The 16798-nt window shown below is 40.3% G+C and overlaps 1 protein-coding gene across 3 annotated transcripts in view; it reads right to left on the bottom strand.

Moving 5' to 3' along the window:
- mrvi1 (murine retrovirus integration site 1 homolog) overlaps positions 1 to 16798 on the bottom strand; it is a 211970-nt gene that overhangs the window by 157668 nt on the left and 37504 nt on the right. For all 3 annotated transcript variants that reach the window (XM_028794872.2, XM_028794871.2, XM_028794873.2), the window contains exons 2-3: positions 13634 to 13669; positions 6217 to 6346 (exon numbers count right to left, since the gene is read on the bottom strand). The gene's annotated coding sequence lies outside the window, so the exon portion shown is untranslated. The remainder of the gene's footprint in view (positions 1 to 6216; positions 6347 to 13633; positions 13670 to 16798) is intronic.

Genomic DNA, 16798 nt, shown 5'->3' with positions numbered 1-16798 from the left:
ATCGACAGGCGGATCGGTGCAGCATCCGCAGTAATGCGGGCATTGCATCAGTCTGTCGTGGTGAAAAAGGAGCTGAGCCGCAAGGCGAAGCTCTCAATTTACCAGTCGATCTATGTTCCTACCCTCACCTATGGTCATGAGCTATGGGTAGTGACCGAAAGAACGAGATCGCGAATACAAGCGGCTGAAATGAGTTTCCTCCGCAGGGTGTCTGGGCTTTCCCTTAAAGATAGGGTGAGATGCTCAGTCATCCGGGAGGGGCTCAGAGTAGAGCCGCTGCTCCTCCGCATCGAGAGGAGTCAGATGAGGTGGCTCGGGCATCTGATCAGGATGCCTCCTGGACGCCTCCCTGGTGAGGTGTTCCGGGCACGGCCAACCGGGAGAAGGCCCCGGGGAAGACCCAGGACACGCTGGAGGGACTATGTCTCTCGACTGGCCTGGGAACGCCTTGGGATTCTCCCGGAAGAGCTAGAAGAAGTGGCCGGGGAGAGGGAAGTCTGGGCATCTCTGCTCAAGCTGCTGCCCCCGCGACCCGACCTCGGATAAGCGGGAGACAATGGATGGATGGATGGATGGATTACGATGTGCATTCTATGGTGTAATTAACTATATTTGTTCTTAAAAATCTTTAAAAAAATATATTTACATACAGCTCGTACCGTTTGGAACGGATTAATTGTATTTACATACAATCCTATGGGGGAAATTGCTTTGGTTCACAACCAAATCAGTTTACGACCGGAGTTTTGGAATGAATTATGGTCGTGAACCGAGGTTCCACTGTATATATGTAGCCTATGTATATATATATATATATATATATATATATATATATATATATATATATTGTGGGGAACAGGCCGGACACAGACAGGCAGACATTGTTTTGTCACCCAACACACATTTACAGAATATTTACAATGTGCACACAGAACCCAGTGCCGCAGCACCAATCACCCCAAAGTCCTGGCGTCTTCACTATGCCTTTCTCTGTCTTCTGACCGCCTCCACTCCTCTCCCCCGGGCTCCGTCCTCTTCCACCCGACTCCAGCCATCGAATGGAGGGAGACGGCCCCTTTTATACACACCCAGATGTGCTCCAGGTGTCTTCCAATGAGCTTCCGCCGGCACTCCCCAGTGTGGCGGAAGTACTGGCTCCGCACCCGGAAGCACTCTGGGTGTCCCTGATCCTCTTCCCCCCAGCACTTCTGGGTGTGGTGGAAGTGCTGAGGTCCAGGGCTCCGTAGGCATTGGGGCACCCCCTGGCGGTGACCACGGGCCCCTATAGGGTTGAGCTTCAAAGCTCTGTACCTGTTGTCCCCATAGCCACCAGGGCAGTTGCCCCCACATGGTCTGGGGGAGGTGTAAGCCCTCCTCCAGTCCTCTGGGGCGTTCCGGCCAGGTCGCCCCCCCAGCCACCTGTGACAATATATATATGTATATATATTGTGGTGGGCGGCCGGGTCCCATGCTCAGCCAGGACGCCTTTCTACTTATGTTCCAGGGGAGCAGCCATGGGCTCCTCAGCACCTCCCCCAGAACGCTAGGTGGCAGCCTCCCTGGTTGATGATGGTGCCTCAGTTTCCCTCTGGGTTCCATGGGAGATGGAGTTCTCCACAACCCTGTGGGGATCTGGGGTGGCCACCAGGGGGTGCTGCATGGATCTCAGAGCCAACATGGACACCTTTACAACCTCACACAGAAGTGCAATTAGTAACAGGTGATCAAGCACCTGGAGCACTTCTGGGTGGGCTATTAAAAGGGCCAGCATCCACCACTCAGGAGCCAGAATCGGGAGGAAGAGGACGAATTTGCCTGGGAGGAGTGGTGGTGCCAAGGTGGAGAGTTGTGTGTTTTGGAGTTAACTGCTTTTGGGACTGTGTTGTTGCTGGGGGGTTAATGGGGAAGACGTGCCCTCCAGCTGAAGAAAAATAAAAGTCTTGTGTTTTTACACGTTCCTCTGTGTCAGTCTTTGCCGGGTCGGGCGCTATATAGCGCCTTTCTCACAATATATATATATGTATTGTAACAGATAGAGGGCGCTATCGCTCCCTTGAACCCTTGTTCGAGACGCCAGACACCAGATAAAAGTCCAATATGACTTTATTTTATCAATAAACAGTGCACAAAGCACCCTACACTCCACAATACTCATATAAATAAACAATAATCAATTGCTAATCAATCCTCCACTCCCAGACGCGTTGCCACCCTTCCACCCAGCTCAGCTCAACGTCTGGGATTTCCCATAGTCCTTTATAGTCTTTGACCCGGAAGTGTTTCGCCCTCTCAGTCCACGTGACTAGGAACACTTCCAGGTCAGAAAAAAATCCTTTTCTTCACCCCGGAAGCACGTCATTCCTCTCGTTCATGTGACTCTGACATACTTCCGGGGCGTAGGGAAAATAATTACTGTTCCTCTCTACAGCGCCTTCTAGCGGCCCCTGTGGTATCCAGCAGGGTTGTAAAGGAAAACTCCAATGTCCATAATTCCCTGCTGGCATTCGGGGTACCTCCATACTGCAAGGAGAGCTCTACCTGGTGGCCTGGGGGCATTGGCCAGGATAAATGGCCGGCCACCTATCACAGTATATATATATATATATATATATATATATATATATATATATATATATATATATATATATATATATATATATATATATGTATGTATGTGTGTATGTGTGTCTGTATGTGTATAGTACATAAAGTGTGTGTGTATAAATCATAAACAATGCATTTAAAGAGCTAAACAGGCAAGGTCGGCTAGTTAGAACCTATGTCTGTGCTACACCAGTGCAGGTAGAATCAGAGAAGCATTAACCTGTGGCTCAAGTTTTAACATTGATTAGAGGGCCATGTTTTAAGGCAGGTGGGACTTGTATCTCCTGGTTGCAATGAAAATAATTTCACTGACAAGATAGAAAAAAATGAATGAAACCATTAAATCTTGTAAAAACATGCAGGTCTGACATTGTGGTCAGCAACACAGGAGCGCCGCAGGGGACTGTACTTTCTCCAGTCCTGTTCAGCCTATATAAATCGAACTTCCAATACAACTCGGAGTCCTGCCACGTGCAAAAGTTCGCTGATGACACTGCTATGGTGGGCTGCATCAAGAGTGGGCAGGAGGAGGAGTATAGGAACCTAATCAAGGACTTTGTTAAATGGTGTGACTCAACCACCTACAACTGAACACCAGCAAAACTAAGGAGCTGGTGGTGGATTTTAGGAGGACCAGGCCCCTCATGGACCCCATGATCATCAGAGGTGACTGTGTGCAGAGGGTGCAGACCTATAAATACCTGGGAGTGCAGCTGGATGATAAACTGGACTGGACTGCCAATACTGATGCTGTGTAAGAAAGGACAGAGCCGACTATACTTCCTTAGAAGGCTGGCGTCCTTCAACATCTGCAATAAGATGCTGCAGATGTTCTATCAGACGGTTGTGGTGAGTGCCCTCTTCTACGCGGTGGTGTGCTGGGGAGGCAGCATAAAGAAGAAGGATGCCTCACGCCTGGACAAACTGGTGAGGAAGGCAGGCTCTATTGTAGGCACGGAGCTGGACAGTTTGACATCCGTGGCAGAGCGATGGGCACTGAGCAGGCTCCTGTCAATCATGAAGAATCCACTGCATCCACTAAACAGTGTCATCTCCAGACAGAGGAGCAGCTTCAGCGACAGACTGCTGTCAATGTCCTGCTCCACTGACAGACTGAGGAGATCGTTCCTCCCCCACACTATGCGACTCTTCAATTCCACCCGGGGGGTAAACGTTAAAATTATACAAAGTTATTATCTGTCTGTATACCTGCATTGTTATCACTCTTTAATTTAACATTGTTCTTTATCAGTATACTGCTGCTGGAGTATGTGAATTTCCCCCTTGGGATTAATAAAGTATCTATCTATCTATCTATCTATCTATCTATCTATCTATCTATCTATCTATCTATCTATCTATCTATCTATCTATCTATCTATCTATCTATCTATCTATCTATCTATCTAGGAAACCTAAGTCTTGACATCTCTGTTAGACACTATATGAAAATAATTTTGAGCATAATTTTTAAGCTAAAAGACATGGTATTACTACTTAAATATATGCACCCAGAGATAGCCTGTAAAAAATAGATAATGCTTGAGGTCAGGTATAACATTTATAACCTTTTTTAGCCAGAATAACCAAGAATGATCTAGGTGCTGAAGGAAAAATTGAAAACAGGCATGCTGAGTAAGTGAATTGAACACTAAGAATTGAATATTAGTGTTAATCAATGATGATGTCACTGATGAACCATTTTGGATTTTTGCAGTTATGATAACATCTGCACCTCAATGTTTGGCTATGCATTGCTTGGGACATGGCTGCATGTGCATGCACGCGTGACTTTTCACAACAGTCATTTTATTTAAGGCTGACCAGCATGACCAAACTTTATCAAAGGGAAGATTTTTTTAAAATTTTATTTGCTTGTCAATTTAGTTTCTCAACATATTTTTTCAAGTTTATCAATTTGAGTCCTTTGTTTAGTTATCCTTGTGTATGAACTCTACTGAATTCTGACTATTGTTGTTCTGACTACTCCTCATCTTCTAAGCTCACATTTACACACCATCTCTCTCAAATATAAAATTAAATGACCTTCTGTCCTTCTATTATAAAGATCAAATTAGTTCTGAAACAATTACTCCTGCTAAAGGACCTCATTTTAGTGCCTTAGTTCTAATTGAGTTTATTTTTAAATTCAGAACTCTTCTTTTATGCCACAAGGTGAAACTGGCAGAATGATTTGAATAATGGACAGAAGATGAAGCGTGAGTTAAGATACAAAGCAGGTTCAAAAGCAGGAAGTCAAAACCATCAATTGTTGAGCCTACACTAATAATCATGAATCAAAATAGAAATCTAAAGCACTAAATTAATAGATTGAGAAATCACTAACAAACAAATTACTCGCCAAACGTTGTGTTCTTCTCCAAAAACTCAGATACCAGGAAAGGAATTTTGCTGACTGCCACACTATTGAGCCACAAATATTCACAGCAACACTGCAACAAAGTCACAAGATGGCAACATCCAAGGAGAAATGAAATGGCGTCAGAGAAGATGCAAAGTATTTTCAACTATCTTGAAGCTACTTCAATATATACAGCAATTTCTAATCCCCATTATTGGCATATAACTTTTATGCTAAACCTTAAAGGGGCACAAAAAATTAACTAAAACTACTGATCATAACTTTTTCATTGTTTCCTTTTTCCTTAACCAGGAGCCAAAATATGAGATTTAGAATGAGTCAACAGATTACCAGCTTCCTCATGTTTTTCTCAGACATTTTCACAATAACAAATTTCTTAATTTACAATTAACACTTGTTGGCAATAAAACTTGTTATTTAATTCCGTAGCTGTGGCTCATTTTTCCACTCCAAAAACTTGCTTTTTCTTTTTTCTGTGTGCACAGTAAATGTCTTGTGGACCAGACCAAACCATTTTTTTCTTTCCAAATATTTTATCCAAACAAATACTGACTGATGGACACACAGGCACATTTGAGATCAAGTTAACTATCATGTTGGCTGAAGTAATTGCAGAAATAAAAACCTGCAGCCACAATGCCCTCTGAGATTTGAGACTGACACCCTGGATAGCCCCTACAGGACACGTTAAAATCCAAAAAAATGGATTTTAAATGTGCTTCAGCTCCTCAAATCCCAAACTGATCCCAAAGCTGATTCAGTCGAAGACAGAATGCCATCTTTAACAAATACAAATGTTTAACATTTCATATATTCAGTAAATCTTAAATGTGCTCTATAAGCAAAGCTTTCACATGGAAGTTGCTTTTCTTATATCTTGTTCATGGTTCACATGTGTATGAGACATGGTATGAAAAAAAATAAATTGTCTCTACAGTGAGTGAATATTACTAATAAAAATAATAACTTGATTGAACTGTATTTATTCAAATTCAGAAGGGCTATCCGTCAAATCAGATTCCCTTCACAATACAGTAAATTTGAAATTTTCCTGACAAATTAATATTTTGTATAACCACAATGTACTATGTATTTTTATTTTCCCCATAGACTAAGAGGGTATTGTTTTAAAATTTTAGCCTATATGATAAATGTTTCAGAAATTATGTATTTAACAATATTTGAGAGGTACAGAAAAGGAAAAGTAATTATATTTTTAGATTATATACCTAGTGGTAGTGCAGTGAACTCCTCTGAATTCTGGATGAAACGTTTTCCTCTAGACGATGAACTGAAAAGGAGATCATCTGCTGCTATGGACAAATCTTCGCAGACAGAAATCCATGAATTATTTTCTTCCTGTTTTGTCATATAAAGTACATCCATTAAAATTAGTTACAATAATACTGTTCATATACTCTAAATATGTCCGACTGTTTTCTACACTTGCATGCACCCAAACCACTCATATCAATCTAATTTTAAATTGCCAAGATGAATTTGTACTGTGTATAGAAACTGGGGTCCATGGAATATCATAAATCTATGTAAAGCTCCACACAACTGATAATCATTTCAGGTTAAAAGGATTATTGAGTAGAAATGATACCTGCTGCTTTTTATCATACCCTGTAAGAATAATACCAGATAAAGCAGAGCAGTGAAAAACCTTAAAAGTTAAGCAGCCTTTATAATGCTGTATGTTCTGATGGCAAATTTCTGCAGTTAGCTTCTGCATTTTTATTAAATTTATTATACAGTTTCTACACATTAAAGAAATCATGTGGTATGTGAGCCTAAATCCATTTCTTGCATCTAAGCACAGGATCACTAACGTTATTGGATCAGACATATATTTTTGGGATGTTAAAGCATGCTTTTTAAGTCTTTAAAATTTTATAGCACTTACCAATTCATTTCTGTATCAAGTACATGATTTGCAGCATCATGAATGTGATGTCATCTATTTACAATCCATCACTCATGGTACCATATTTTTAAAATAGCCGATCGAACATTATAATATTTATGTCCGGTCCGGCTTACTTGTCTGAACTTATCATGACTTACAAACCTGAGCGCACATTAAGATCTCAAGATGCCGGTCTGCTTATGATTCCAAGGATTAATAAAATAACAGTGGGAGGTCGAGCTTTTAGTTACAGGGCCCCTAAACTGTGGAATGGTCTGCCTGCTACTATAAGAGAGGCCCCTTCGGTCTCAGCTTTTAAATCCCGGCTGAAGACTCACTACTTCAGTTTAGCATATCCTGACTAGAGCTGCTGATTAACTGTACAGACTGAATCTCTGTTGTTAGTCATTAGCACTTAAACATAAGTAACATGACAGTTATAATTGTATACTAACCCTCACTTATTCTGTTTTTCTTCTCGGTACTCAAATGTGGCACTTGGTGCCATGGCCCACCTGCCAAGTTGTTTTGCCTGCCTAAGGAAAAGTCATCCCAGATGGAGGATCTGCAGGAATCGTGGGAAAGAGGGGTCCTTTCATCGGATTGGCTGGCCCAGCACTGTTTCAGCCGTGGAATGGCCAAATGGGGGAGGCAGCTTGAAGGATGAGGTCTCCAGGACTCTACACAAATCCAAATCTTATCATGGGATATATCATCTACTGTTAAATTCTTCTCTGTACTTCTAAAATTTATATTTTTTATTTCTTACTATATTGAGGAATTGTTCTGTTCTGTGAACTGCATTGTATTGTATTGACCCACTTCTTTTGACACCCACTGCACGCCCAACCTACCTGGAAAGGGGTCTCTCTTTGAACTGCCTTTCCCAAGGTTTCTTCCATTTTTTCCCTACAAGGTTTTTTTGGGAGTTTTTCCTTGTCTTCTTAGAGAGTCAAGGCTGGGGGGCTGTCAAGAGGCAGGGCCTGTTAAAGCCCATTGCGGCACTTTCTGTGTGATTTTGGGCTATACAAAAATAAACTGTATTGTATTGTATTGTATGTTGGTTTGACAATTCAAATATTTTGAAAAAAATAGTCCGGGGGGAACATTTAGAGTGTTCCTAGGATTGCAGTGTATGAACTATGAGGAAGACTGAAGAAAATTATGTAGGAAATTAGTAGAGCAATAGTCAGATTTACTTCCCCTGAAGCTAACTTGAGTTAGAACATGGTGGCACAAATACTGTAGATGCCAGTTAATGGTGAAATTCTCAGAAAGGTTAAAATGCATTTCTTCTCACAGAGTATCAAGAATACATTAAATAAACGACTAGGTTGTATTGTAGATCCTTCAGAGAGTTTCAAACCTTGACTTAATAAAAATTTTTTAAAAATTAGGAGAAACAAGATTGACAAGCTTTTGTGGGCTGAATGACGTCTTGTTGCCAAAACTCTTCAATGTTCTTAAAGGAGGGGAGCACAGAGGGTTAAGTAGTTGTAGAACCTAAGACTAAGATACTAGTCCATATCAGAAAAAATGCAGTGTGAATGCAAAACAAAACAGACAGATATCTACAGTCTATGCCTGGGGTACGCAACTCCAGTCTTGGAGGTCCGCAGCAGTGGCAGGATTTTGCTTAAACCAAACTTTTAATTAGAACCCATTTATTTTTTTACTAATCTTTTTTGGGCTTAGTTTTACTTAACTCGTTTGTTATGATTCAGAACCCTTAATTACCTATTTTAGCTTTAAACTGCTGCATTAAGGTTTAAATAACATGTTTCTATTTAAACCAGTGTATATGCATCATGTAATATCTGTGTGTTTCCACAGTGGATCATCGAGTTCCATATCTTCCGGTCCTCTACATCTTGCTCTATCACACCCATCACTTGCATGTCTTCTCTCACCACATCCATAAACCTTCTCTTACGCCTTCCTCTTTTCCTCTTGCCTGGCAGCTCTATCTTTAACATCCTTTTCCCAATATACCCAGCATCTCTCCTCTGCACATGTCCAAACCAATGCAATCTCACCTCTCTGACATTGTCTCCCAACTGTTCAACCTGAGCTGACCCTCTAATGTACTCATTTCTAGTCCTATCCATCCTCGTCACACCCAATGTAAATCTTAACATCTTTAACTCTGCCACCTCCAGCACTGTCTCCTGCTTTCAATTCAGTGCAACCATCTCCAACCCATATAACAAAGCTGGTCTCACTACCATCCTGTAGATGTTCCCTTTCACTCTTGCTGATAACTGTCTGTCACAAATTACTCCTGACACTCTTCTCCACCCATTCCACCCTGCTTGTACTCTCTTTTTACATCTCTTCCACAATCCCTGTTGATCCCAAGTATTTAAACTCATCCACCTTCGCCAACTCTAATCCCTGCATCCTCACCATTCCACTGACCTCCTTCTCATTCACACACATGTATTGTCTTGTTCCTACTGACCTTCATTCCTCTCCTCTCTAGAGCATATCTCCACCTCTCCAGGGTCTCCTCAACCTGCTCCCTACTCTTGCTACAGATGACAATGTCATCAAAAAACATCTTAGTCAAGTGTTCTCCTGTCTAATCTCATCTGTCAACCTGTCCATCATCATTGCAAATGAGAAAGGTCTCACAGCCGATCCCTGATGTAATCTCGCCTTCACATTGAATGCATCCGTCAGTCCTACCGCAGACCTCACCACTGTCATACTTCCCTCGTACATATCCTGTACAACTCTTACATACTTCTCTGCCACTCCTAAGTTATTCATACAATACCACAACTCCTCTCAATGCACCCTCTCATATGCTTTCTCCAGGACCACAAAGACGCAATGCAACTCATTCTGGCCTTCTCTAAACTTCTCTATCAACACCCTCAGAGCAAACATTGCACCTGTTGTGTACTTTCTTGGCATGAAACCATACTGCTGCTCACTAATCATCACCTCACTTCTTAACCTAGCTTCCACTACTCTTTCCCACAACTTCATGCTGTGGCTCATCAATTTTATTCCCCTGTACTTCCTACAGCTCTACACATCCCCCTTATTCTTAAAAGTTGGTACCAGCACACTTCTTCTCCACTCCTCAGGTGTCTTCTCACTTTCATCCTCTTCATAGCTGTGCTTACTTCCTCCTTGCTAATCTGTTGCACTTCCTGATTCACTGTCTCTACATCATTCAACCTACTCTCCCTCTCATTTTCTTCATTCATAAGCCTCTCAAAGTACTCTTTTCATCTTCTCAACACACCCTCCTCACTTTTGAGTATGTTTCCATCTTTATCCTTTATGACCCTAACCTGCTGCACATCTTTCCCAGCTCGGTCCCTCTTGTTTAGCCAATCGGAACAGGTCCTTTTCTCTTTCCTTATTGTCCAACCTCTCATATAACTTACCATATGCCTTTTCTTTAGCCTTCGCCACCTCTCTCTTCACCTTGCGCCTTATCTCCTTGTACTCTTGTCTACTTTCTGCATCTCTCTGACTATTTCACTTCTTCTTCACCATCCTCTTCCTCTGTATAATCTCCTGTACTTCCCCATTCCACCACCAGGTTTTCTTTTCCTCCGTCCTCTGTCCAGATGTCACGCCAAGCACCCTCTTGCTGTTACCCTAAATACTTCTGCTGTAGTTGCCCAGCTGTCTGGTAACTCTTCATTGACACCCAGTGCCTGCCTTACCTCCTCCCTAAACTCAGCCTCACAGTCTTCCTTTTTCAGCTTCCGCCATTTGATCCTGGGCTCTGCCCTTACTCTTCTCCTGTTCTTGATCTCCAACAACATCCTACAGACCACCATCCTATGCTGTCTAACTACACTTTCCCCTGCTGCCACTTTGAAGTCTTTAATCTCCTTCAGAGAGACTCTTCTGCCTAGGATATAATCTACCTGTGTGCATCTTCCTCCACTCTTGTATGTCACCCTTAAAATATGTATTCACCACAGCCATGCCCATCCTTTTTGCAAAATCCACTATCATCTGACCTTCTTCATTCCTCTTCTTGACACCATACCTACCCATAAACTCCTCGTCTCTTCTGTTCCCTTCACCAACATGTCCATTGAAATCAGCTCTAATCACCACTTTCTGACCCTTGAGTACACTGTCCATCACTTCAACCAACTCACTCCAGAAATCTTCTTTCTCACCCAACTTGTGGGGCATATGCACTAACAACATTTATCATCACACCTCAAATTTCCAGCTTCATAATCATTACTTTGTCTGATGCTGTTTTCACTTCCAAAACACACCTGACATTCTGTCCCTTCAGAATAACCCTACCCCATTTCTCCTCTGATCCACACCATGATTAAACAATTTGAATCCACCTCCGATCCACCTGGACTTACTCCATTTCCGTTTTGTCTCTTGCATGCACAATATATCAACCTTCCTTCTCTCCATCATATCGGCTAACTCTCTCCCCTTGCCAGTCATACTGCCAACATTCAAAGATCCTACCCTCAGTTCCACTCTCTTTACCTTCCTCCTCTCCTCTTTCCGCCAGACACATCTCCCCCCTTCTTCTTCTTCTTCAGCCAACAATAGCCCAATTTCCACCAGCACCCTGTTGGCTAACAGTACTGGTGGCAGTCATTGTTAACCCGGGACTTGACCGATCCGGTATGTAAATCTGTATTGTTGTCCGCATGTTGATATTGATATATCAATATCTGTGTTAATACAATGTTTTTAAATAAATGAGAGAGAAGGGAAAAACCAAGAGGTACAATTATGTTCTGGACCACAAAACATACAGATGATGTTCTCAGAAAACAAAAAATTTGCAGTGGTTATATAGATTTGCCCTAGAAGAATGAAAGCACTAAAAAGTCATATAAATAAATGCAAAATTTCATTATTTGCAAGGCTTGGCTTCTAATTACAAGAGTGGTTCGAATGAAAACTTGCACATTCTGTGGACCTCTAGGACCAGAGTTGACTTCCCCAGTCTAAGCTATTGCCTGCTTTTAAAAATTAAGAAATGTCTTGGATACCTGGGAGACCTGTCAGTAACTTGGAACCATACACAAATTTGACCTTAATCTACAAGTATTTGAGATTTTCCATTAAACTCTGTGCTCAGTGTGTTAGGCAAACCCTTCATTAATTAATAAACATTTCATAGAAGTTTTGTGGTTTGAAATTTTGTATATAAGTTGATACATGTTTAGTATGTATTTATTAGTAACTTAAACAAAGCAATGTAATATTGGTGTTATATCATTGATAAGAACAGTAATGGTTTAATGTTTAAGAACCGCCCCTGCCTCCACTCCCCCCAGTCTTTAGGACTAAGTGAGGAATTTTATGACAGGGTTGAGGCAATTGCCTAAAACCAGTTTGGCAAGTGATTCTCTGTTGGACTTTCTCAATCAACCCCCACAGAAAAGTCAGACTACCTAGTTGGCAAGCATCAGCTCAACAAATGGTTTTGAGGGCAGGTGTGAAAGGTATTGTGTACCCCCATTGGTCTGAAGTACTGCTATTTGGGATTAGTTTGAATCAGAGGCCATTCTGTAGCACATCGCCCTATTGGTGTAAGGATCTGGACAAAGAATGCATAAATTTGGTTGCTTTACCCCTCACTCTCAATCTCACACCATCATGATGTAGGAGCGTCTCACACAACATTGACTAAAAAGAAGACCACATTGAGAAGTACAACTCGGCAGCCATATTGAGACAGGCATGCAGTCTGTTCAGAAGAGAGCTGACTAAAATTGATGACTTAACTAGAGACATTTTAAGTAACTAACAAGTCTGTGTGCCGCCTGAAACTAAACCTCAGCATTAATCATGCTGTATGGTTGCCAGTTTTCAAATATACTTTGTTTATTGTTATCATTTTATGAATATTATCAATAATACATTATTTAAAGCTGTAACTTAACTCCTGCATGTCTTTTACTCTATGTAATTGCCTGAGGTTATAGAAGTACAATACCTTATAAACAGTGGTAAGTTTATGGGATTTGATGCATTCTGACAAAGGCTACACATTAAAGAATACAAAAGGGGAAAGTAGAGTAATACACACTTTGGTCCATCTCCTGGTCAGTCACTGGGGAATTCAATAAGAAGAGAATCATTGAGAATTCAGAGTCTGCTACTCTCTTTGTAGGGCATGATTCAAAGTGTGTCACAAAAGGCACACCCAAAAGGAATAATCAGGTGTTTCTGAGGGCTGGCCCACCCCAAGAAGTTCAGAAGAAAGTCAAAAAGGATTGGCCCAACTACTCACATGACTCCAGGTAACTTTAAAAGGGGAGGAGGGGGTGAGGAGAGGAAGAACTTTCCACCTATGACCACTGAAAACATCATAACTTTGTCTGACATGCTTCTCCACACATATTTTTTCTATGACAGGATTCTTTTTCTTGAAAGAGGGGGAAGACATTGGAATATCAAATATTTGCTCACATAACATTTTCAATTTGTTTTTACAGTTTTTACTCTGTTGACCTGGAAAAAACAACTACCCCTGGAATTAACCAGCATGAATAGATTTAAAATATATACACTGTTTCCCCCCCTTTGTCTGTGCACTCAATAGCAGTATCAACAGAATATTTGATTTTGGAAAAATATTTTTTTTTTCTATACTGTACTCAAAATGAATAACTTGAATTGATACATATAAATACTCTTCAGTAATATACAAATGGACATGTTATAGTAGTATGTATGCAAACAGCCTCAATGTGCATACATTGAATACTTACATTGCAATCTTCATGATTTATTCCATCATCTTCATGCTGAAATATACAAAATTATAACTTAAATGTTATACTTGAATATGAATATTGGAAAAGTAACCAAAATTCTAAAGTTCAAGCCTGCAATGAATATTTATACTAATATTTTAAAAGGATGGCTAGATCTTAATTTATTTTGCCTGTTTACTTTAAAGTATATGACATTATCAACCTCTGGATTTGCACATTTTGAAAAAAGAAATGTTCAGGTATTCGGTCTGCAATAGAAAACATTATTCTCCTTCATAATTTTCCATTCAGTAACCCCGAAATGTTTTCCTCATAGAAGTAAAAATGAAAACATATATTTAATACTGGACAGAGCGTACCATGGGCTCTTAAAAACAGGGAGGCAGTACTGGAAAAAATGGTTGTTGTGCAGTCCAATTTATTTAGACTCCAGGGGGATTTTTATTTTTTATTTTACAGAAGCTCTTTAAATAAATATATATATAAATAGGTAGATAAGTACGGAGTCCTGTTAAACAGAGAAAAAAATCATTATCTGTTCAAACAAATTATTAACTCATTTGAACGAATTAGTTAACACATTCAAATGAATTATTAACTTGTTTGAATGGATTATTTATTTATTTTTTTTTTTTGCTTGACAGCTAAATGAGCACCATAGATAAGTAAATAAATTATTAAATATATACACACACTTTCATCAGTTTGTTCAGAACATGTACAACCCTCACTGCCTTAGAAAAGTAAACTGGATAACTGAGGACCTCAGCCATGCTGCACAGCCGTTCTACCTTCTGGCAAACAGTATCAAAACACTTGAAACAGGGAGAGGTACAGTTTCTACCACAAGCTGGAAGATTGCTGAACATTCAATCATTGGAACAAATACTGTATATATATATATATATATATATATATATATATATATATATATATATATTGTAGAAAAGGCACTATACAGGCGCCCGACCCGGAACAGAAGGACACAGAGGCACATATAAAACAAGGACTTTTTATTTTCTTCTTCACCCGTGGGCGCGCGTGAAGAAGAAAGTAGATATTCGTGTATATCCAAAAGCAAAACACAAACCTTTCCTCTTTCCATTGCTTTTCCCAGATGGCAAAACAGGATGGTCGTAAAATATGAAACAAACGCATTCAGAAAAATGAATATCACCCACACAATATTTCGGGTCAAAATTAGCGATACGTTCCAATGTATTTAACCCACTTCTGTCATCTCAACATCTATTGCAACATTACATCATTAATGCATATCTAAAAGTCAAAGCTAATCATCTCTTCTTTATTAAATCGAATCAAACAAAACTTAGAATGGAACATATGCAAGGTCTCATTGATCATGTTCAAAATTTAAATTTCAATAGTTTAGTGATGGGCTATGCAATGGGACAAGAAAATTGGTAGAACAATTCCAACATGTAAAATTTTAACAGGTGACAAGAAAGGTAATGTAGTACATATTCTCATAACTTCAATTTAGTTTAATCCTGATGCTCTGTATATTCAATTAATTATCATAACTATTCATGGTGGCTCTAAAATCCGTACTAACCCCTACTCTCTCTTCTGTTTCTTTTCCCAGTTTTCTGTGGTGGCGACCTGCGCCACCACCACCTAATCAAAGCACCATGATGTTCCTACATTGATGGATTAAAAGCCAGAAGTCTACATGACCATCATCATCAAGTCTTTCCATGAGAACCCTAAAATACAAAGAGGACTGTTCATTTATGTTAGGTAGAATGCCCAGAGGGGGTTGGGAGGTCTCATGGCCTAGAAACCCTGCAGATTTTTTTTTTTTCTCCAGCCATCTGGAGTATTTTTGATTTTTCTGTTCTCCCTGGCCATCAGACCTTACTCTTATTCTATGTTAATTAGTGTTGTCTTATTTTAATTCTTACTTTGTCTTTTTTCTCTTTTCTTCATCATGTAAAGCACTTTGAGCTACATTATTTGTATGAAAATGTCCTATATAAATAAATGTTGTTGTTGTTGTTATTCTGCAAATAACAGACACAAAAGGAGATCTTGATATGCCATTCATATTAAAATGTTTACAGTTTCCCATGAGAATAGCTTTTGCAATGACAATTAACAAATCACAAGGACAAACAAACATTTGAAAAAGTTGGTTTATTTATAAGAGAGAAAGAAACAATATTTACACATGGGCAGTTACATGTTGCATTATCACATTGTAAGACCAAACAAGGAATCAAAATTCAATGCGATCTTGAAGAAATGTTGATTCAAAATATTGTATTTGTTGAGGTTTTAAAGTAAAAGTGAACATAATGCATATGTAACAATTCCCATGAAAAAAACAATCTCTTTAAATTGTATTTCCAGTTAAACAAACCCAGATGTTGGCTAGCGAAGCGAGCAGGGGCAAAGCCCCCTAGTATATGTTAATATTATCATGCATGTGTGTCAGGGGATTGCCTTCCAGGCTCACCTAATGTGGTACCACCTCTGGAAGAGAGTCTTGTTTCCTTGTTTTCTTCACAGCACAGAGAAACCACCCCTTGAGGACAACAGAGCCAGAGAAGCCTTGCCCCTTCTAGTTCACCCATTATAAAAGTGAGAAACCCCTGGAAGGTGACATCTCATGTGGACCTGAGAGCTCAACTATCAAGGACGACTCCAGACCAGAACACTCTAAAAATGCCACTACAGCAGAATAGAAGACTATAAGCCAGCTGTTTTTTGTGGTGCCATTATGCGTGTGTTTTTTTAAATTTATTTTTATTAAACAGGGTTTGCCTGGTTGGCACCACAATTATTTTGTACCTACTCTGGGTCATGGACACCAGGCATGGGCTGGTATTCCAGCTGGGATGGTTCAAGGTTTGTTACCCAGCTGGGAGGCCAGTTTAAGGGAGAGACTAATTGCATGAACTATTTGCTCCCCTGATACAATAAGTGGCAGCTTTTCTGGCCTTCGGTGCCTGCATGGATAACCACAGGGCAGACTGTGAATTGCAGTTCCATTAACTAGCCTTGTTGTGGTCCATGGGTGCCACCAGGGGGAGCTGCAGGAACAGACTGTCCCCCTAGAGACTGCTTCCTGGATGTAATATGTAATATGGAAATACTTCCAGGTCTGGCATAAAGGACACTGAGTTTCTTGTATGG

Source organism: Erpetoichthys calabaricus, chromosome 2 (genome assembly GCF_900747795.2).
Source record: "Erpetoichthys calabaricus chromosome 2, fErpCal1.3, whole genome shotgun sequence".
Lineage (NCBI taxonomy): Eukaryota > Metazoa > Chordata > Cladistia > Polypteriformes > Polypteridae > Erpetoichthys > Erpetoichthys calabaricus.
The sequence above is the reverse complement of the archived record's forward strand: the minus strand, read 5'-3'. Positions and strand labels throughout refer to the sequence as shown.